Here is a 22,855-nt window from a genome sequence, read left to right as displayed (position 1 = left end):
AATGAATTTTTTCATTACATAGAGCTCTCAACTTTCATTTTACTGAGCAAGTCATCCTTATTACACTCTCTAAGCTAATTTGACTTCTAAGGATTGAGCCGTTAGGCGAGAGAAAAGATTCGTTGAAAAAAAATATTTTCTTTAAAATCTAGAGATAAGGGTGATCTTGATTGCTAGGCCGATGAGTTTGAAAGACAAATTTTTAAGAAATTTTTGCCAAATATTTTCTCACTGAGTGAGCAAAGGTCTTACTAAGTGAAAATATTTAATTTAAAACCAGATAGCTCCATTCTTGCTTTTCGTTGGGCAAGGAGAGGAGTGTAGTGAGAAAAATATGAGAAAATGATTTTCTTTTAAATTGTATTAAAGTTTTGAAATGTGATTTAGAAATACTTATTTCCCCAACACTGAATGGTCAACTATTCCAACATAGCAACTACAACAACAACAGTAGAATGGAAGTAGGGGTGTCAAACCCCAAGCAATAGGGAGAGTATTTGTTATCACTAGAACAAAGACGTCTAGATAAAGTAATTTGATCTTGGGTGAGTGTTTTATTAATTATAGGTGCTTGTGTGTATTGTATAACTCTAGGGCGACACACTCTTTTGTATTAAGTATTTTTGTGAAAGATTTGGGTCTACCAATGAGAGATCTACTATTTGATTTAGTGATGTCAACTCTAGTCACAGGTCAAATGTCAACATTAATACTTTGTTCTCGATGTCTAGTCATTATAAAGAGAGGACAAATCAAAATCAATTTGATTTATGTACCTATACCAAGGTTGGAAGTAATGTTAGGTATATGGATTGATTATTTTTCAATAACATCTTTATTGACTACAACTAAAAGATGTTAGCATTTTCAAAGTCACGAGAATTTTTTTTTAATCTTCACAACAAGTATGGAGTCACTACTACAAAAAAGTGTATAGATAGCGCTTATTTTTATCATAGATAGCGCTTTTTAAGCGCTATCTATGTCTGCGCTATCTATTAATAGATAGCGCTTTTTCTAGAAGCGCTATCTATTAGTGTCTAACAATAGATAGCGCTTATTTAAATAAGCGCTATCTATTGTCAAACACCAATAGATAGCGCTTTTTTAAATAAGCGCTATCTATTCACCAATAGATAGCGCTAATTTAAATAAGCGCTATCTATTGTTTTAAATTTTTTAAAAAAAAAATAATTTTTATTAAAAAATATAAAATATTTTTTCAAAAAAAATATAAAATATTAGTTTTATTATATATAAACTTATATATTGATTCAGTTATATACAAAAAATAAATATAAAATATTAAGACAAATATGATAAAAACAAGTCTCAAAAAGAATGTTTGTTACTTCAATGTATAAATAACATTTTTTGGTACAGTAATATTTCAAAATGTAATCATTAATTCGTCAAGTACATGTTATGACATGACATTGTTTTATAAAACGTATATACAACCATAACACATATCCTATTAATACATATGTACATCACCCTAACAACCTATAAACATGTACTAATTATATGTAAACGTCAATCTTTCCTAACTTCAATAATTTGATTGTCACAATATTGTTGATATCTGCAATTAGAAAAATACTGCAACAAAGAAAAATAATATAAAATTAGTCAATTCAATTTTTCGTGCAAATTAATTATGACAATGAAGATAACTTACCTTAGTTGAAATTGTTCCTCCTTCACATGTGATAATTTCTTTCATATATCGACACATATAATATCCACAATCATTGTCATTGGGTTGTCTTGAACACTAGAAAACCAAAAGTAGAAAACATTATAATTTGAACATAACTACAAATCAAAACTCTAATAAACTCCAAACATATTCAGTCTATGGTAACAAACAACTATATACCATGCTTTCATTATAACCATATATTCCTCCAACCAGTAATAATTATGTTTTATTCACTTGAACTTAGTAAATATTCTTTTTAAGAACTTTAAGTTCAATGTTATAATATACACTTATTACTCATTTACAACCGTTCACAATGATGTCAAAGTAGGAGCAATCTACCGGTCACCACATCCACAGATGATTTTGATCTTGAAATAAAATGCAACAATGTGTAAAGGCATCCCATAAGAAAGCATCACATTACCAAAGCTGTCAACAAAGAACAAAGGTAGCAACTTTGAAAAATGTCAACATCAAATCCAAGACCGTGAGATTCAATTGTATAAACATCAAATCCAAGACCGTGAGATTCAATTGTATATGTACATTGTCTGGTAGTTAAATATTTACACTAGTAATGGGTTTCTGCAATTAAAACCCAAAGAACAGACAATAGGGGGAAATGAAATCAAATTACTGAAATATGTCCAAGGCAAGCACTCACCTGAAAAGGCAACTACAACAACTATTTTTCTGGGCACCTCTTTAATTGTCTCACAGGAATCTTTAGGCAGTGGCAAGTTAACACCATACTTTGATGGCATGACGAAAGACATTCTCCACTTGTCTTGATCTTCAATCTAAGATAATACAATGATAAATTAGAACATCACAAATTACAAATATATGTTGAAAAGAAACTCCTAATCAAATAGTTGTATTGATTATTAAATACAGAACTTCCAGAAAATAATATCACAAAATTCACACACTTAAGTGCAAAGTGACATTAGTACATTGGCTATATCATAACATACACACAAAAGGGGAAAAATAACGAGAGAGGAACCTGTGACCTAAATGGTTAAAATAATAGTGTTATGTTATAACGCCATCTAATTGGGATAGATATAGATAATTCATAAGATGGAAAATAGTATCAATTTATCCAATCTCACACACTTAAACTTTACATATTAATTATTTACATATTAATTAGACCATGTGCAAAGTGACACTAGTACATTGGCTATATCATAACATAGAAACAAAAGGGAAAAAAAACGAAAGAGGAACCTGTGACCTAAATGGTTAAAATAATAATGTTATGTTATAACACCATATAATTGAGATAGATATAGGTAATTCATAAGATAGAAAATAGTATCAATTTATCCAATCTCACACACTTAAACTTTACTTGTTAATTAGACCATGTGTTAAAGAACATAAGAATTTGATAGAATTTTCAGGTGAAACCTTTAACTATGTATTTGGATAAAGTTAAGAAAAATCAGATTGAAAAAATATGCTAGGGTAGTTCAGACATTACTGAATTGTTATGAAAGATTTATTTCAATTGAACTTGAATTACATAAACATAGATTTTAAATTGTGAACTATACTATATCAAATCAGACCATGAAAATAAGTTAGATGCAATTATTTCACTATCATTATTGACAATGTTTGTTATAGTTATATAAATGTATGTTTCTACTGTTATGTTTGCTGAAACGGATATAATTATGCTAAACTTGTTTGGCAATGCATATAAAAATAAATAAGATAAAGATTGAAAATGAGATATTTCACGAAATCCATAAAATAAGTTCAACATATATATTCAAATTATCATACCAGTTTTTAACTTATAATTAACACCTCTAAAAGGTGTAATACATACCACACGAAATCATGTTTTACTTACCTAATTGTGCACTATCAAAACTAGTGAAATACATCATAACTCTTATCTTAATTAAAATAACATTGTGACATTTGTTTTTAAACTAAATAATTTCATGCATTATATTTCACATCACATATAAGAACTTAAGCATAGAAGAATGCAACATATAGTATAATACCCTAAACCACTTTAATGACCACCAATTTAAGCACTGGAACTCCCACTTTTTTTTTTCACATATAAATTCAATACAACCTTTTCACCAAATAGATTCTTGTACTAATTTTCCATGATCCAGACTTGTTAACATTACAACTCCAGACAATAATAGTATATACTAATCCCTATGGGTGCTCACAAATTTATAACACTAAAAGAGTTCAATAATTACATCTAATATACCTTAGAATCATAGAAACTCATGCAATCATGTCTTGAAACACTACACCAATGTTATTTGTTACAATAATGTGTATATCTAGTCCAACCAGAAAAATATAACAACACACCATAATTTTCCAGGCCATCTAGGAATAACATCCTATCCCACTTATTCTTATAAGAATAAAAACATCCAATTATTATCAGTAAACTCACACCTTCCAGACCCACAAATCAATTCCAATTTAAATATATTATAACCCAACATAACATATACAAATTTCCAGCTTATCATCATGTCCACTATAGATAGCCAAATAAGATTGCTCATAGTTTTAAAACCGCGCCCACTGCTCATAGCTTCTCACATTCCGCGCCCACTGCTCATGGATTTCCTCCGTCTCGTGTCCTCTTCTCCTTCTTTCCCAAAACGTGTCGCTGCTGCTCTCTCTTGCTCTCGCACCACAAAACCTCCAATTCGTCTAGGTTTTAGGGTTTTGCCCTTTCTCCATTACTCACCTTGAAATCTCGCCTCCCCTCTTAAATTCCTTCTTCCGTTACTTCGTCTGAGCCTCAGATTCTCTTCTTCCCCTAGCCGCACCAAGAATCCCTCTTTCTCTTAGGGTTTTCGAAAAGAAGAAAAAAGATAAGGGAGAAGAGAGAAAACGAGAAAAAAGAAAGAAGAATGAGCTTCAGAATTTTTTAACCCTGTCTACTTCTCATGGCCTATGGATTTGGCATTGAAGGCTTCTCTTCCTCTCTCTCGTCCTCACGTTGCTATTTCTTCCATTTGGCTAACCCTAGTTTTTTTTTTCGATTTTGGGCAAAAAGAAAAAGAGAAGGGAGAAGAAAAGAAGAATTGAACTAACCTTCTAAAACCAAAACCAGTGATTTAAGCTCATACGAACAGTAACGCCAGATGCAAAGGTGCACGAACAAAAGAAATATGTTTTCAGAGTTAACTGAATAAAGGAAATAGGCCGAATTTTTTTTTAGTTTTTATAATAAATAGATATCGCTTTTGCTTAAATAATAGCTCTCTGTTAATTTATTTTAAATTTTTAATTAAAAATAATAATATAAATAAATATAGATAGTATTATTTTGAAAAACATTATGAATTGAAAAAGGGGTAAAAAAATTTTGTTGAGAGTAGAAAGAAGCTAGAAGGAGAAATATATGTATTAAATTTTTTAAAATGTCGAATAGATAGCGCTTATTTACAATAACGCTATCTAAACTTATGACAATAGATAGCGCTTATTTACAATAACGCTATCTAAACTTATAACAATAGATAGTGCTTTTTCAAAAAAACGCTATCTATAGACCTATTTTAAATTATGAATAAAAAAAAGTAATATTAATTATATATAGATAGCGCTTTTCCACAAAAGCACTATCTATTGTCATATGTTTAGATAGCGCTTTTTTAAATAAGCGCTATGTATTGGTCTGAACATTCATAGATAGCGCTTATTTAAAAAAGCGCTATCTATTAAGCGCTATCTATAGCCCATTTTGTAGTAGTGAGTATGTTGAATGAAGTGACACAATGTTATGTAATTTTAACTCATGTGAAAGCTAAAAGTGATAATTAGAAGGGTGAGATACTTGTGTTGAGGGAGTTTTTGGACGTATTTCTAGAGGAAATGCTTGGATTACCTCTAAAAAAGGAAGTAGAGTTTTCAATTGACATGGTGCTTGGTGCAGGACCAATGTTAGTGGCTCTTTATAGAATGATTGAGTTGAAAGAGCTGAAGAAACAAATAGAGGGATTGTTGGAAAAGCAATGCATCTAACAAAGTGTGTCATCATGGGGCGAACCTATCTTGTTAGCGAAGAAGAAGGATGACAATTTTAAACTTAGTGAAAATTAAAGACAATTTATCACATTAACAATCAAGAACAAATATTTTTTCCTAGAATTCATGATCTCATGGATCAATTGCATGGGGGAAACTGTCTTTTCTAAGATAGATTGGCACTCAAGTTATCACCAGATATTGGTTAAAGTTGAAGATGTTCAAAAGATCGCTTTTAGATTTAGGTATATGAATACCTAGTTATGCTTTTTTGTGTGACCAATGCTCTAACAATCTTTGTGGATTATATGAATTGAATCTTCAAGGCTTTCCTTGATAAGTTTGTAGTGGTGTTTATAGATGGTATTATGTTATACTCTCATACTCATGAAGAACATGCAAAACATCTTACAACCACCTTGAACATTCTAAGAGAAAAAAAATTATATTCAAAGTTGTCAAATTGGAAATTTGATCTTCAATTTCCTATGTTAGGGTAATTCATGTAACTACTTCATAACAGTTTGATACATAGACCTTTCTTCATTTTCTCACCACCTAAAATCTTAAGATATGTGATGACATCATTATCGAACCTACTATAACTCTTGTGACCACAATATCATCTCAAATATCTTTTACTGCATGTCTATAAAATGGACACGACACCCAAAAAAGCGCAATTGCACCCATAAAGGCCACATGTGATATCACATACAATATACAACACCATGTATATCATATAAATGCTTAAATATTATCATTATCATCAATAACATCATATTACACCCACAAACACACACAAAGCCAGCTATAATATATATATATATATATATATATATATATATATATATATATATATATATATATATATATATATATATATATATATATATATATATATATATATATATATATATATATATATATATGTAGAGAGAGAGAAAGAAAGAATGAGAGAGAAAGAGAGAGAGAGAGAAGATCTAGTATAATCTTATACATCGACACCTTACCATTAGAGGCATATCACTTGAGCGAAGTCTTTTATCTCTATTGATCTTACTTCTTTAGATAAAAATTCTTTCTCTCTCTCAAAGGCTCTCTCTGTTATTTAAGTGTCTATTGTTTTGGCATTATCTCAATGTTTGGATAATACTACTTATTGTAGAGTCCAACAACTTCAAAGCACATCACATTACAAACACTTATGCAACTATGTTGGTGCTTGAGCATCAATACATAGTTGTACAATCTCACATATTCTATAATCCCATGCATAATGTCGCAACCGGAATCGCGACGGGACGACGATCCGAAAAATAAAAACGGTTTTTTGAAAAAGAGATTGGAGTCGCCACCATAGTTTATTCTGGAAAACTACGGAAAAACCATAAAATGATAAGGCATGGTCTATTAGAACCAGATTCTTGGTTCGGGAGTCGGTTACGTGTAGGGAAGGTATTAGCACCCTACAACGCCTGCCTTAAGGCAGTACCTTTAATTAAATATGCGAATATGATGTGGTTTTCGAAATGTTTAACTTTCCCTTAAAATAAAACTCTAAAGAAACAAACAATATTTTTTAGTTTTTTTGGGCCCGACAAGGATTGACCTTGCTCCTACGTATTCTCATTTAGAATGAGAAATCAGGGTTTCGTAGTTCATTATGAAATTGTTTGAGAAATTTGCTTGAAAAAATTGATTTTGGATTTTTGGGGAAATGAACCTGACAAGGACTGGCCTTGCTCCTACGTATCTCCGCTTTTGATGGAGAATCAAGGATCACGTAGTTCTGGCAAGGTGATATTGTTTGAAGTTTGAAAAATAGATGTTTTTTTAGGTTTTGAAGATTTTATATTTTTTTTGGTATTTTTTATTTAGGAGAATGAAAAGGTTTTTGGCACAAGGACGATGCGTGCGATCACACATGTGCCTAAACCTTTAAAACATATTTTTTTGTAATTTTTGAAGAAAGAGAAAAGGTTTTTAGCACAAGGACGATGCGTGCGATCACACATGTGCCTAAACCTTTGAAACGTATTTTTTTAGTTTTTAATTTTTTTATTTTGTATTTTTCTTTTTATCTTTAATTTTTATATTTTAGTTTTCTTTTTATTAAGAAGAGAGATGAGTTGAAATGTCTATGACATAAAATTGTGAAAGAAAAAAAAACATAAGATAAAATTGTGGTAGAAAATTGGATAAATTTTAAAAAAAAATGATCAAAATGCATATAAATAGAATGAAAAGAAAATGTGTACCTCGTTGAAGATTTGAAAGATGAAGCAAAACTTTGCTTGTAATAAGTTGTAAGGAGAGATAGGTTGATGGCGAAGAAGATGAATTTATAGTAGAAATGTGGTATGGGATTTACTATGTATAGAGGGATTAGGAAATAGTAAAATGTGAGAGAAAAATGAAGTAGAGTTTTGGGATGGAATGAAGAGGTTTTGAGAGAGAAGAGATGAGTATTATGTAATTTTTTTGTGTGTGTGAAGTGAAGAGAATGTAGGTATTTATAGAGTTAAGGATGAAGAAAGTTGATGAATAAAAATAATATAATAAGTTGGTGGAAAATTTAGATGAAATAAAATATAAAAAAAAAAGATGAATAGAAAAAGTTAATGTGGAAAATAAGTGAAAGAAATAATATAAAAAGTTTGTGGAAAAATTAGGTGAAATAAAATATAGTGAATAGTAAAAGTTAATGTAGAAAATAAGTGAAAGAAATAATATAAAAAGTTGGTGGAGAAATTAGGTGTGGAAATTAAGTGAAAGAAATAATATAAAAAGGTGGTGGAGAAATTAGGTATGGAAATTAAGTGAAAGAAATAATATAAAAAGTTGGTGGAGAAAGTAGGTAAAATAAAATATAGTGAATAGTAAAAGTTAATGTGGAAAATAAGTGAAAGAAATAATATAAAAAGTTGGTGGAGAAATTAGGTGTGAAAATTAAGTGGAAGAAATAATATAAAAAGTTGGTGGAGAAATTAGGTGAAATAAAATATAGTGAATAGTAAAAGTTAATGTGGAAAATAAGTGAAAGAAATAATATAAAAAGTGGGTGGAAAAATAAGGTGGAGAAAAATGGATAATAAAAAATGTTGATGGAGAAGATATAATTAAAAAATGTAAGTGGAATAATTAGAAAAGTTGATATATAAAATTAATATGGAAATGATGTGGAAAAAGTAAATGAAAAAGGTAGATGATGTGGAGGGTGAGGTGGATGGTGATGTGGAGAATGGGGTGTGATAAGAAAAGATGGGTGGTGAGGAAGTAAAAAAAGTGAGATTATTTTGGGCCATTGGATTAAGTGTTTAAAAGAAAATTTGGGGGTGCAAAAAGTAAAATAAATAGTATTTTTCATTTTGGTTTTTTTTTTATGTTTTTTTTTTTATTTTTGTGATGAATTATATTTACCCGGACGAAATTGGGTATTGACAGCTGCCCCTCTTTACTTAGATTTTACTAGATAATATGACAAACAACGTTTTTATATTATTAGAGTAAAAGATAAGTAAAGATAGAAATACTAATTTCGTCTGGGTTTCAAAGAGAAAAGAGGAGAATAACAATCGATTCAAGTACATAAGATGAAGAGAATCACGATGCAATAAAAAGGGTTCGACCATTGCCTAGCAGAGGATCGATATCCCAAAGAGAAACTAAAGGTGCCATACAAAAATTGAACTTAAGGGCTAGGAAAAAATTGAACTTAAGAGCCAGTGTGAAAACTGGGCTTTGGGGGCCAGTGTGAAAACTGGGCTTGGGGGCCAGTGTGGAAACTGGGCTTTGGGGGCCAGTGTGAAAACTGGGCTTGGGGGCCAGTGTGAAAACTGGGCTTGGGGGCCAGTGTGAAAACTGGGCTTTTGGGGCCAGTGTGAAAACTGGGCTTTTGGGGCTAGTGTGGAAACTGGACTTTGGGGGCCAATGTGAAAACTGGGCTTGGGGGCCAGTGTGGAAACTGGGCTTGGGGGCCAGTATGGAAACTGGGCTTGGGGGCCAGTGTGAAAACTGGGCTTGGGGGCTAGTGTGAAAACTGGGCTTTTGGGGCCAGTGTGAAAACTGGGCTTTTGGGGCCAGTGTGGAAACTGGGCTTGGGGCCAGTGTGGAAACTGGGCTTTGGGGGCCAATGTGAAAACTGGGCTTGGGGGCCAGTGTGAAAACTGAGCTTTTGGGGCCAGTGTGGAAACTGGGCTTGGGGGCCAGTGTGAAAACTGGGCTTTTGGGGCCAGTGTGAAAACTGGGCTTTTGGGGGCCAATGCGGAAACTGGGCTTGGGGGCCAGTGTGAAAACTGGGCTTTTGGGGGCCAGTGTGAAAACTGGGCTTTTGGGGCCAGTGTGGAAACTGGGCTTGGGGGCCAGTGTGAAAACTGGGCTTGGGGGCCAGTGTGAAAACTGGGCTTTTGGGGCCAGTGTGGAAACTGGGCTTAGGGCCAGTGTGGAAACTGGGCTTTGGGGGCCAGTGTGAAAACTGGGCTTGGGGGCCAGTGTGGAAAACTGGGCTTAGGGGCCAGTGTGGAAACTGGGCTTGGGGGCCAGTGTGAAAACTGAGCTTTTGGGGCCAATGTGGAAACTGGGCTTGGGGGCCAGTGTGGAAACTGGACTTTAGGGCCAGTGTGAAAACTGGGCTTGGGGCTAGTGTGAAAACTGGGCTTGGAGCCAGTGTGGAAACTGGGCTTTGGGGCCAGTGTGAAAACTGGGCTTGGGGCCAGTGTGGAAACTGGGCTTGGGGGCCAATATGATAATTGGGCTTTGTGGGCCAGTATGAAAACTGGGCTTGGGGCTAGTGTGGAAATTGGGCTTGGGGGCCAATATGATAATTGGGCTTTGTGGGCCAGTATGGAAACTAGGCTTTCAAATTTTGAAGTTCTTGAAATTTGTAATTTGAGAAATGTTAGCCAGTGTGAAAACTAGGCTTAGGGGCCAGTGCGGAAACTGGGTTTTAAAATTTTGAAATTCTTGAAACTTGTAATTTGAGAAATGTTGGCCAGTGTGGAAACTAGGCTTAGGGGCCAGTATGGAAACTGGGCTTGGGGCCAATGTGATAATTGGGCTTTGTGGGCCAGTATGGAAACTGGGCTTTCAATTTTTGAAATTCTTGAGACTTGTAATTTGAGAAATGTTGGCCAGTGTGGAGACTGGGCTTAGGGGCCAGTATGGAAACTGGGCTTTCTGATTTTGAAATTCGTGAAATTTGTAATTTGTGAAATGTTGGCCAGTGTGGAAACTGGGCTTAGGGGCCAGTATGGAAACTGGGCTTTCTGATTTTGAAATTCTTGAAATTTGTAATTTGTGAAATGTTGGCCAGTGTGGAAACTGGGCTTAGGGGCCAGTATGGAAACTGGGCTTTCTGATTTTGAAATTCTTGAAATTTGTAATTTGAGAAATGTTGGCCAGTGTGGAAACTGGGCTTAGGGACCAGTATGGAAACTGGGCTTTCAGATTTTGAAATTCTTGAAATTTGTAATTTGTGAAATGTCTTGTAATTTTGATAGAAATTTGATTTTTGAAAAAGCGTAGGGGTGTTGAAACCTTTCATTTTGGGGGCCGAGATACCAATGACTGAAAATTAAAATTGCTTGGTTGATTTGAATTTGAAATTTTTGAATTTGTTTTTGAAATTTTGAGATGTTGAATTTTTTGATTGATGATTTTTAGACAGCAATGAGTGTCCATGTTTATGAAATGAGCAAACAAGGCTTTAAAAATTTTGCATAATGTTGAAATTAATGAACCAGGAGTTGTAAATTTTGAAATTTGGAGAAGCAAACTTTGATGTATTTTTTTTTGTCTTTTTGAATGAAGAAAATTTAATGTAATTTCGAAATTGGAGGAGAAAACTTTTGATGCATGTTGATGATTTTTTTTTTGAATTTTGTAAATGAAGAAAAATTTTGATGGAAAACTTTGTACAGGAATTAAGATGTTAAAACCCTAATATGCAAGAGAAACATGATTAATGTGATTTTTGTAAAGAGAAATTTATGATGCATATTGATTTTTGAAGGAAGACAATTTGATAAACATTCATGAAAATATGTACATGATGTTGAATTTTGATTTTGATGATTTTTTTTTTATATTTTTGTGGAAGGTTATGAAACTATGACACTTTTTTTTTAGTCAATTTGTTTTCTTTGAAATCATCGAATTTATGAAGACCTTCATATTATTGGATGTAAAATTCTAAAGTTAAATGTTCAAAATGAAGCTTCTGTGCTAGAAATTTCTTGATGAAATATTAGTGCGTACATGCTTGATATCAAGGGTTGGGACAAATATGTGGAAGGATTTGGATAGTACCGGGTTGGCTACTTAGGCCTCTTACTCCTTAAAACAGTTACAAATGTCAATGTAAGGTAGTAGATACTCAGAAGCTGCCCCAGTTTGAGGGTATGGTAAAAAGATAGGTATGGACAACTGTATTTGTGAATTATGAGGGAATCAGGGAGTGTGAGATTTACAAATTGCCCCAATTTTGGTGGTGATGGATTTTTGAAGTTCGGGGCGAACCAAAATCATGCGAGGCCCAACAAGGGATGCCCTGAGCTTTGAATATTCAGATGAAAGATTAACGAATGGGCCAAAACACATGACACTCACAGAGTTGTCCCTAATTTTGGGTAAGAGTCCATTAAGCGAGGTTCAAAAAGAGGTTGCCCCCACTTTGGGTTTACAAATGGTAAGATGGACTCAAAATCATATAAAGCCCCAAAGTGTCTGCACCTGTTTTGAGGGTGGATTTATGAATTTCAGTGCGGACAAATCTGAGAGGCCCAACAAGGGATGCCCCGGTCTTGGTACGAACTTTGAATATACAGATGAAACAAATGTGAGACTAACAAAGTTGTCCCATATTTTGAATGGGCCAAAACATATGAAATAAAGTTGCCCAAAATTGCCCCCTATTTTGGGAATCGGGGGAAGAGTTTGAATGGGATTTATTCAAAATTTTGTGATGGATATGGAAATGATTGGCTTGAAAGGATTGCCCCAATCGGCTTGATTTTCCTTCATATAATCTTAATCAAAATAGGGAGTTCCCTTCTTCCGAGGACATGTATTTTTCATCATTTTTTTTTTTACAACTGCATTGTTAGTCATTTTGTCTTGTCTCAAAATTAAGCTTTATGAAAAATTAAGCAACCATTATTCAATCTGTGTGGACTTTTATTGGGCTTACAATGTGGCTTGGGCTAAAGGGTATTGAAAGAAAAGATATAAAGGCCCAAATAAATGTTTGTGGGTTATTTGTTTTTTTTGAACAAGAGTTTCCATCTACACTTTGTATCAGCTATTCGCCAAATCTGTTTTGACTTTCTTTGCTAATTTGCAAACTTCATTCTTTGTTTGTCATCACTTTGTGATTCTTTCTATTTTTTTTGATGAATTCTCTTCATTTGATCACTAAGTGTGTTTTTCATTGTTTGCAATTTGAGTTGACTTCTATGCTGACGGTAACCCTTGTTTAGGTAAATTTGAAAAGAAATTTCTTATTGGCTCAAATTTGGTATCAAAGGATATATTTTTTTTTCTTTTGGATGAAGAAAGATGGCCACACATCATTTCAAATTTTGATTGATTTATTTTCACAAGATTAATTAGGAGACAAGATTAAATGATCTCAATAAGAGTCAATTTCCTTTTCCTTTTTTATTTTATTTTATTTTATTTTTATTATTTTTTTTTCCTAACGGATTCCAGGATCTCCCAAATGAAAGCCAGTGTAAAACTTTGTGTTTATTATTTGGGCTCAAGAACATGATTGGGTCAATTTCTTGGTATAGCGAGGGCTGAAGGATGATGATTTCAAGCAATGCACACAAAAATATTCCTTTAGGAAATGTGATTTAATCATTTGACTATAGAAGATTCTGACATCCATTACACATTTTTTTTGAAATCTCATAAAATGGATGATTTTCATTGAAAATAATTGACTCAACATTTGATATGATATGCATATTCTTTTTGGTTTTATGAATGAAGAAATGTAATATGAAGTAAAATAATGATAATAACTGAAAAATGAAAGTTTTTTTTTTATTTTTTTTTTAGAGAAAATTGGGTTTGGTGACCTTTTTTTTTTTTAAAATCGTACTCAAACAAAAGCATGCACGAACCCAAGAATTATTCTCGAAGCTTAAGGAAATATGGTTTCATTCATTATTTTTATTTTTAAGTTAATTTTTATTTTTTGACTTACGAAAAATAAATATATGTACATCTCAGAACAATTAAATTTTAATTGAAAGGAAAGATATTACACGCTTAAAACAAAATATTCTATCAAAAAGATTTTTTTTTTGTTTGAAGGATAACAATTCGCATTTTATTTGAATGAAAAATGAGGTCCAGAAATTCAAAATAATGATCTATATTGCCCCAAAATATGTACACTTTATTAATTAATTAATTTTTTTTTAAGATTTTTCATGCCCTAAAAATATTTTAAGAAATTCTAATTTTTTTCTTTTTTTTTTGAATGATTCCGAGAACATTAATTTTATCTTTTATTTTCATATTTTTCTCTTTTTTTTATTTAAAAGAAACATGACAAAAAAATTTTTAAAATAGGAAATGACAGACAAACTAAAACAAAATAGTCTCCCTTTTGTGCCGTATCAGAGGTTGAATAACTTAAAGTTCTAAGGCCAAAGATATGCACTCACACGGATAGCTTCCTAATCCTTAAATCAAGGCCACTAGAGCTATGGCTCTTTTCACTGTTTCTCCACAACAGTCAGAGTAATCAACTAGATGTGGTGACACAAATGAAGAGAACAGACTCTAGCTGGAGTTCTCACGATAGCCAGACAGGAAGTACATCCCAGAGTGACACCGCTACACAACCCCTCTATTTCTAAGTTGCGCTTAGACCCGGGTATAGGGCCTCACTCATGATATGCATATCGTGTGGAGGGAGATTATAATGTAAAACAACAATTGCAAAAATAAACACAGATAAGTAGAAACAATTATTTCAAACATAAATAAAAAGTAAAAGAAACTCACATGCAATTATTTCAAATATTAAACATAGATAAAGACAAAGGGAATAAAAACACAAAGAAAAACCACATCGAATTCGCTTATCTAATTAAATGGCCTGACTCTCTGGTGTCCCCAGTGGAGTCGTCATCTGTCGCAACCGGAATCGCGACGGGACGACGATCCGAAAAATAAAAACGGTTTTTTGAAAAAGAGATTGGAGTCGCCACCATAGTTTATTCTGGAAAACTACGGAAAAACCATAAAATGATAAGGCATGGTCTATTAGAACCAGATTCTTGGTTCGGGAGTCGGTTACGTGTAGGGAAGGTATTAGCACCCTACAACGCCTGCCTTAAGGCAGTACCTTTAATTAAATATGCGAATATGATGTGGTTTTCGAAATGTTTAACTTTCCCTTAAAATAAAACTCTAAAGAAACAAACAATATTTTTTAGTTTTTTTGGGCCCGACAAGGATTGACCTTGCTCCTACGTATTCTCATTTAGAATGAGAAATCAGGGTTTCGTAGTTCATTATGAAATTGTTTGAGAAATTTGCTTGAAAAAATTGATTTTGGATTTTTGGGGAAATGAACCTGACAAGGACTGGCCTTGCTCCTACGTATCTCCGCTTTTGATGGAGAATCAAGGATCACGTAGTTCTGGCAAGGTGATATTGTTTGAAGTTTGAAAAATAGATGTTTTTTTAGGTTTTGAAGATTTTATATTTTTTTTGGTATTTTTTATTTAGGAGAATGAAAAGGTTTTTGGCACAAGGACGATGCGTGCGATCACACATGTGCCTAAACCTTTAAAACATATTTTTTTGTAATTTTTGAAGAAAGAGAAAAGGTTTTTAGCACAAGGACGATGCGTGCGATCACACATGTGCCTAAACCTTTGAAACGTATATTTTTAGTTTTTAATTTTTTTATTTTGTATTTTTCTTTTTATCTTTAATTTTTATATTTTAGTTTTCTTTTTATTAAGAAGAGAGATGAGTTGAAATGTCTATGACATAAAATTGTGAAAGAAAAAAAAAACATAAGATAAAATTGTGGTAGAAAATTGGATAAATTTTAAAAAAAAATGATCAAAATGCATATAAATAGAATGAAAAGAAAATGTGTACCTCGTTGAAGATTTGAAAGATGAAGCAAAACTTTGCTTGTAATAAGTTGTAAGGAGAGATAGGTTGATGGCGAAGAAGATGAATTTATAGTAGAAATGTGGTATGGGATTTACTATGTATAGAGGGATTAGGAAATAGTAAAATGTGAGAGAAAAATGAAGTAGAGTTTTGGGATGGAATGAAGAGGTTTTGAGAGAGAAGAGATGAGTATTATGTAATTTTTTTGTGTGTGTGAAGTGAAGAGAATGTAGGTATTTATAGAGTTAAGGATGAAGAAAGTTGATGAATAAAAATAATATAATAAGTTGGTGGAAAATTTAGATGAAATAAAATATAATAAAAAAAAGATGAATAGAAAAAGTTAATGTGGAAAATAAGTGAAAGAAATAATATAAAAAGTTTGTGGAAAAATTAGGTGAAATAAAATATAGTGAATAGTAAAAGTTAATGTAGAAAATAAGTGAAAGAAATAATATAAAAAGTTGGTGGAGAAATTAGGTGTGGAAATTAAGTGAAAGAAATAATATAAAAAGGTGGTGGAGAAATTAGGTATGGAAATTAAGTGAAAGAAATAATATAAAAAGTTGGTGGAGAAAGTAGGTAAAATAAAATATAGTGAATAGTAAAAGTTAATGTGGAAAATAAGTGAAAGAAATAATATAAAAAGTTGGTGGAGAAATTAGGTGTGAAAATTAAGTGGAAGAAATAATATAAAAAGTTGGTGGAGAAATTAGGTGAAATAAAATATAGTGAATAGTAAAAGTTAATGTGGAAAATAAGTGAAAGAAATAATATAAAAAGTGGGTGGAAAAATAAGGTGGAGAAAAATGGATAATAAAAAATGTTGATGGAGAAGATATAATTAAAAAATGTAAGTGGAATAATTAGAAAAGTTGATATATAAAATTAATATGGAAATGATGTGGAAAATGTAAATGAAAAAGGTAGATGATGTGGAGGGTGAGGTGGATGGTGATGTGGAGAATGGGGTGTGATAAGAAAAGATGGGTGGTGAGGAAGTAAAAAAAGTGAGATTATTTTGGGCCATTGGATTAAGTGTTTAAAAGAAAATTTGGGGGTGCAAAAAGTAAAATAAATAGTATTTTTCATTTTGGTTTTTTTTTTATGTTTTTTTTTATTTATTTTTGTGATGAATTATATTTACCCGGACGAAATTGGGTATTGACACATAACAACCACCCCTCTGTTTCTGAAGTGACCTCTTGTTGCTTGAGTATGAATCATTCCATAGAAAAGAGAGAATAATCGATCATTCCATAAGAGAGAGAATAAACTTGACATCCCACTTACTCAAGCCAAAAGTCGTAATTTAAACTATATGTTTTTTTTATTGAGTGGCCATGCTAATGCTTAAGCAACATTAAGCAATGCATACAATGATGACTTACTAGTTGGGTGTTGCTTAAACGGTAGTGCACCACTTGAGTTTCTTGAGCGATAATAGCCTAAAAAGACATATATTATAGAGAAAAAATGTAAATTTCAATACAAATATTATGCTTAAAATCACTTCAAAATACCACTTTTAAATCCCAATATGATTACATTAGCTTCTTACAAAATTTGAGATTTCAACAATAGTGCATATGCAAGCATGATCATGCTTATGTACAAATCCATACAATCACGTCACATTGCACATCTCTATTTTAGTATCAATAATAGATATAAAAGTAACTATTTGTATTTCAGGAGAGTGTACTTATTTGCAAAACTTCTCCTATATATTCTTACAACTTCCAAACTAAACTTTGAGTTAACTTTAATGTATCAATGCCAATAAAAAACAAAACACTTACCTTAATTAAAAGTTTAACTTATGTATCTTGATTTGTCATGTTATCTCTTCAAAGTTTTAGTCTATTTATAAGATACATAAGGTCAAGTTTCATAAATATAGAAAGAGTTTAATTTTAAAGAAACATATTTTTACATAGATAATTTGAAAAAATATAATAATGTTTAAAGAATAGGAATAGTAAAATAATCAGTTTTTCTTATATGAAAGTTTGCATACATGTTAAAATTGATTTATTTATAAGCTAAAGTAAATGTTAAAAAAGGTTAAATAAAAGATTTTTTATGTATAAATTAATTTTAATATATGAGGTGAACTTCTTAATATTTAACTTTTTATAGATGCTTCCGAAAGTTTAAATATCTATTAAATTACTTATGATATAACGAATTCAGATAAGGCAAGTTGAGAGAAGAGAAGAATGAAGATATGGTATAACTCATTGACCCCAAAAAAACGTCATGCGAATTTAACTGCACAAATCTATATTCCATATTATGTATTTTAGCACAAAAGATTTGATGCCTTGGACATTTGTAAGCCATAGAATAAGGGAATTTTATTGTTCTTGGATGAATGATGTATATGCTTCTTCATTTTCTACCTAATCATACAATATTCTCCATAACTAGAATATCACATAACATTTAATATAAAAACACATATTCTCATTTTCACGATATCAAATACTTATAACTAGAATATCAAATAACAATTTGATAAAAATAAAAAAAATTATATAAGATATTACATAACTAGATAAATTTCATGACAACGAAAATATTTATTAACTTTGCAATCTTAAATTAAACAAAGTTGGTAAAATTAAAACACATTTTTAAAAATTATAATAAGAAAAAAACATTGAAATTTAAAAATATTTCAAATGTCTTTTTATTTCCTTTCCAAAAATTCTAAAGAAATCCTTTTTTTTTATACACTAATAAATATTATAATACAACACCTAGAAAAAATCACTAAAAGAACAAAGATTAAACTAATAATTATTTAAATTTAGTAAAGATTTTTCAACTTTTAAACTTTTAGATGGTGATGGATATAAGATTTTTTACAATAACATTAAATTATAATATTATAGTAAATATAAAGTTGTAGTAAAAAAATTATACTCATGAGATTGAGTTAAACAACAAAAATAATTATAATAAAAATAATTAAAATAGTATTTTAAATGATAAAAAGAATCAAAAAAGAAATTAAAGCGAAGTAAAAATGATTATATATATATATATATATATATATATATATATATATATATATATATATATATATATATATATATATATATATATATATATATATATATATCTTAGAAATAATTTGATACGTCAGTGAATGAAATCGCATAAAGAAAAAGAAATATATAAGGTATGAAAAGATGAAAAGTACCTTATAGATCTAAGGAAACTTTTTAGATAAAGACCTTTATATACATAGGAACCAATAAGATTGAGTTTAACTACCTAAGGGATTGACATCACTCTTTACCCAAAAATTTAAGGCATTGGGTTAATAGATCTTCTACCTTATATAATGTTGTACTTTATCATTTTTATGCAATGTGGGACTTAAACTCATCCTTGAAATTATAACAAGGAAAACACTACAAAAAGAAGGTTTGAACAGTGTTTTTTTTAAAAAATCGCAAATATTGTTTAATATTATTTTGCAAGGTTTAGACGGTCTACAACAATATTTAATTTGGTTTAGAGAAAGTGTCAAGAGAAAATTTATTTAAACACAAGGTCTATGTCGTTTAGGAACTTTTAAAGAGTAACGTTTAATGCTTCTAACATATTGTCCTAGACAATTAAACACTATTACTTCAAAACAAGATTTGCTTAAAAGATATAATCTTAACAAATTATTTTACCAAAATAAAAGTTCTTCAAATGAAACAAAAATTAAAAATAAAAGACAATAAAGAAGAAATATTTTTTATATTATCCATTGGATGAAAGATTTATATGACTAAATACTTGAGAAACAAACATCTAATATAAAAAAATAATAAATAAAAATATTATAAAGGAATAAAACTAAAAAATTTATAAGATCTAAAAACGATTTGATTCATAATAATTGATAATATACTACTTGATCATAATCGTACAAAAATTTATGATAAGAGAGAAAATATTTTAAATATACTTTATAGATAAAAAACAAGTAATAATTAAAAAATAGGAGAAAAAAGTGTTCCGTGAAAGAAAAAATATAAAACTATCAAATATATATATATATATATATATATATATATATATATATATATATATATATATATATATATATATATATATATATAAATATATATATATATATAAACTATACATTTAAAATATTTAAATTTTATAAATAAATTTTAATTAAATAAAAATATTTAATATCAGTATGAAATAACAATTAATACATAAAAGTAAATTTGTTTATGATTTGTATAGGAGTATTAACAAAGAGAATTAATATTAATGGGACAGGGTGGGAGAAGACATGGAAAAAAACAATAAAAACAGGAAAGAAAAGAGAGAGTGAGTAAAGGGTGGTGAAATAGAAAGAAGACGTTATAGAAGAAAATAGAAAAAAAAAACTATAATGCGAAAGAACATACAAGAAAGTTAAAGAAAAGAAATTATATAAAATTTTAATTTTTTTTATCAATTAAAATTTTACCATTTTAAACCAGCAAACTACTTTCTTCTTTTCTTTGGATTTTTAATTCCTTCTTAAATTTATCATCCAAATAACATAAAGTTATGAAAGTTAGGTTGACTGGATTGGATTAGCCAATCTGATCAAATTATAAATACATTTAACTTGGTGCAACTCACATTAATGTAGGTTGATTAATTAGATCATAAAAGCCAATAACCTATATGAAAAAATATTTACAAATTAGTTTATAAATAAGGTAGCATCAACTTATAGAAAATATTTTTTTCTTTTTTTTTCCTAAATGAAAATCCCTGTAGAAATACTGGTCAAAGTATACCCTTATACTCTTTCCTATTAATTCTACACATCTTATTTTTATGTTTTTACTAAACATTGTTTGGGAGAATTTAATGTGTTTCTTAACCTGAATGTGAAGAGGTCTAATCACTTTGATAAATAGAGTTTGAAAAAGTAAAATAAAATTTAGTGGAACCAATTTATTTAGTAAAAATCATTTATAATCTATTGAAATAAATACATTATATTGCTTTTGTGTTAAATAATATTTATTTTTAGAAACAAAATATAAATTAAATTATTGATAGTTCATATGGAAGAGATATTTTAATTAGTTATTTCCATTGTCAATATTTTGAAATATACAATTATTAATATTTGAACATAATGATTTAACCATTATTGAATAAAAGTATTTATTAACTTGAAAATTCAAATTGATCCATTTAGGATAGGGTGACTCAGTCACAGATAGGATTGACCCAATAAAACAGCTTTCATTGGTGGAAAGTGATATTTCCTAAATGAAAGAGGTCACTGTTGGCTTTATTGTAACACTTTTCGCACAAAATGTAAATCCGTAGGATAAAATCAAAACGACTGGTATTACTTCTATTGATCTTTATATAATCAACATTTTTTTAATTCGAAAAATAGATTGTAAAATTATTATAATTTTCTAATAATTATATAATAGGGTTAAATATATTTTTATTGTTAAATTTGGATGTAAAATTAGAATCTATCTATGTTCCAAACTTTAATACATTTTTGTTTATAAATTTTAAAGAATGAATTAATATAATTGTTTTATTCTAGCAACATTATTTTTTCTAGACTTGTTAAATGATGTTTTAGAATGATATTTAAGTTCAAATGTCTCAAATAATTTAAATAATTCAAAAGTCACTCTCAATGTTTAACACATCAAATAAATTTAATACAATTCAAATAAAATACTTACGGTCTATTTACTTTTAAATTTAGGACAAAAATATCAAAGAAAGAATTCTAATTTTGAATTCAAGTTTAGAGACTAAAAATATATTTAATCCTCTGTATTATAGAAAACTTAAATAATCTTAAAATTTTATGATATTTACCTATGTTAAAAAAAACATGTGTACCTTATTTGATTAGATTAACTACTCTCCCACTTTTATCTAGAAAAAAATAGTTCTTTAGTACTATGAGATCCATTAGATTAATGAACATCTAAGGTTTTACTCCTTTTAACTTATTATTCTACAACCTCTTTTACTTAATACTAGATAAACATACATACATGTGAACGAGAGAGACTTTGTTTATGCATTAACAATTTATATAGATTTAAACCCCGTATTCCAATGGATCCATTAAATAAGAAGTCAACATTAAGAAACTAATTGTAACATCCCAAATTCTCACATTAATGTAACAACCCAACTTTTTACATTAATGTAACATCCCAAATTTTCACACTTGATAATTAACATTACATTTACGGTAACATTCCGTAATCTCACCCTTTAAAATTTCCTAGTTAATATAAGTCTATACATGTAAAAAGATTCTAATTATAGTTCTTCTACTCCTCCCTTTCCTTGGCACTATGTGAGGCGACATTCCTTCATCTGCTCCCGTATAACGAATTATACGATCATCGCACATACCCAAACACAAAAACACAAACAAGTAGGGTGAGCTAACATGCAACAACTCATTTATAAGACATGCATAATTACTTCGATACAAACATCATATAATAATTATGTCAGACACCCTCATACCATCGTACCACAATTCCTATTGAACACTCGTCCCACAATACCCAATAAACACCAAAATACCCAATAAACACCAAAATACCCAATAGACACTCATTCCATAATACCCAATAAACACTCATTGAACACTCGTCCCACAATACCCAATAAACACCAAAATACCCAATAAACACCACTATACCCAATAGACACTCATTCCACAATACCCAATAGGCACTTATCCCAACGATATTCAATAGGCACTTATCCCAACGATATTCCATAGGTACTTATCCCAACGATATGTTGATGAGCGATACAACGGAAGGTTTTTCACTTGTGATGTCATTCTTAGTCCCCTCACTATGTCCAAAACCGGCACATAGACCAGGACATTCTGCCCTCCATACCATTCATAATGTTAGTCCCCTCACTATGTCC

The 22,855-nt window shown here is 30.3% G+C and overlaps 1 long non-coding RNA gene across 1 annotated transcript; it reads right to left on the bottom strand.

The window, feature by feature from the left end:
* Window positions 1–1,386: 1,386 nt before the first annotated feature.
* On the bottom strand, window positions 1,387–2,478 carry LOC128195173 (uncharacterized). The gene is made up of 3 exons (XR_008246746.1): window positions 2,373–2,478; window positions 1,682–1,777; window positions 1,387–1,602 (listed from the first exon to the last, which is right to left on the bottom strand). It is a non-coding gene; the product is annotated as an uncharacterized LOC128195173 (long non-coding RNA).
* Between the last annotated feature and the right edge of the window lie 20,377 nt (window positions 2,479–22,855).

Source organism: Vigna angularis, chromosome 2 (genome assembly GCF_016808095.1).
Source record: "Vigna angularis cultivar LongXiaoDou No.4 chromosome 2, ASM1680809v1, whole genome shotgun sequence".
NCBI classification, from domain to species: Eukaryota; Viridiplantae; Streptophyta; class Magnoliopsida; order Fabales; family Fabaceae; genus Vigna; species Vigna angularis.
Note: the sequence above shows the minus strand (reverse complement) of the source record. Positions and strands in the feature narration are given on the sequence as shown.